The sequence below is a fragment of the Triticum urartu genome, chromosome 5 (assembly GCF_003073215.2).
Source record: "Triticum urartu cultivar G1812 chromosome 5, Tu2.1, whole genome shotgun sequence".
NCBI classification, from domain to species: domain Eukaryota; kingdom Viridiplantae; phylum Streptophyta; class Magnoliopsida; order Poales; family Poaceae; genus Triticum; species Triticum urartu.
The window spans coordinates 489634066-489635765 of NC_053026.1; the positions used below are offsets into that span (position 1 = coordinate 489634066).

General features: G+C 56.4%; 1 pseudogene; it reads right to left on the reverse strand.

Annotated features, from left to right (window-relative positions):
- Positions 1–689: 689 nt before the first annotated feature.
- On the reverse strand, positions 690–1500 carry LOC125507213 (annotated as a pseudogene).
- Between the last annotated feature and the right edge of the window lie 200 nt (positions 1501–1700).

Below are 1700 nucleotides of genomic sequence, written 5' to 3' on the forward strand. Positions count from 1 at the left end.
GAATTAATTTGGAAGAGAGAAGAGGGAGATTGGCAACACATGCATGCAAACCCTGTACCATCGGATTAAAAGCTGGCTCTGGTGGGACCTCGCTTACCGTATTGACATGTTTGATAGCTGTGTATTCTCAAAGCAAAGTGACTAGCTTTTTATATTGTACAGTGCTGCACTAATCTTTAGACAGGCGAGCGGCTAGCGATCTGCCGCTAGGTGCCAGAACTGCTCAATTTTCCGCTTCAAAGCCGTTCCGCGTGATCCGCTCATTTTCAAGGAACTGCTCGGTTCGGGAATATGGGAGAATATGCCGTTCCCGGAACCGGTGGGTTCTTGTTCCTGAGACGAACCAAATGCGAGAATGGTCTGTGGGATGGGTCCGGTCCATTACGGTTTCATCCCGTGACAAAAACTAAACACACCCTTATACTTATCAAAATTTGAGACTCATATCACACAGGCAGTATAATGAATGACAACGGAGAGGTCGGACTTAATTTTGAATTCCATCGTGTAACTAATTAAATTCCTATAAACATCCCCATAAAGAATACGATTTTTGTTCATCCATGATACATCCAGTAATCGCATCTACTTACATTGTCTGGATTAGGGTTAAAAAATAACGACATCTGCAAAGGCGCATCGATCGCACGCACAGTTCATCCATGGCCTTGTAGCACGTCATTTACAGATTAGGAAAATTTCCTAGGAAGCAGCTTCTCTAAGGCACATATGCAACCCCACCGCCTTGTACCCCGTCACCTCCTCTAGATCGTCGCTCAACGGCACGCCGAGGATCTGCCTGGCGAGGAACAGCGCCGATGCAGCCACGGCGGACGGCAGGATCCGTCCAACGAACCCGAAAAACGGCAACGTCAGGTTGACCAGCCGAAGCGCCAGGGACCTCACCAGGAGCTCGTCTTCCCGCTGGAAGAACCTCGTGAAGTGCTCGACGAAGGTGTACGCGGTCGGGCCGTCCATGGCGCAGCCGAGATCCATGAAGAGCTCCCACTCCATCTCCTCCACCACGTGCACAGTGGTCCCGAGGAACGCCTCGACAACTTGGGCGTCGAGCCTCCGCCCGCCGGAGGACCGCTCGTGCTTGGCGCCGAGGGAGACGGCGGCGGCGGCCACGAGCTGGAGCGCCTCGTCGTGGGCCGGCACGGGGCGCACGGACAGGACGCGGTCGAGGTAGGCGACGGCGCGGCAGAGCGTGCCCTCCGGGAGGCCGCCGAGTTGGCGGGCGAAGGCGTCCATCCAGAGCACGAGCTCGGCGCGCATGGACGGGCTCAGGTGGCCCTGCTGCATCTTGGACATGTAGTCGGCGTCAGGGTGCTCCCTGGGCTCCCTCTCCTTGGCCCGGAGGTCGGCGTCGACGTCGGGCTGGTAGGGATCCGCGCACTTGAGCCCCAGGTTTTCTCGTCGGGCGCCCATGACCCAAGAGACGGGATGAACGGCCGGGACGGCGGCTTGCCGCGGGTCGTTCATCGGCTGGAGCAGCATTGGCCACGCAGCGACTTGGGAGATGGCAGTCGAGTCGTCGCCGATCGTGGAAGGAAAGTTGTCTCTCCACAGCCGACGAAGGAAAGCGGGCTTTGGCTATCGCATTGCGCCATCTATTTATCGATGGGAAGCAAGTATTCTGACCGGGTTTGAGATCCACGACGTTTCGGTTTCGGAATTCTCGTACCGACTCGGACTTG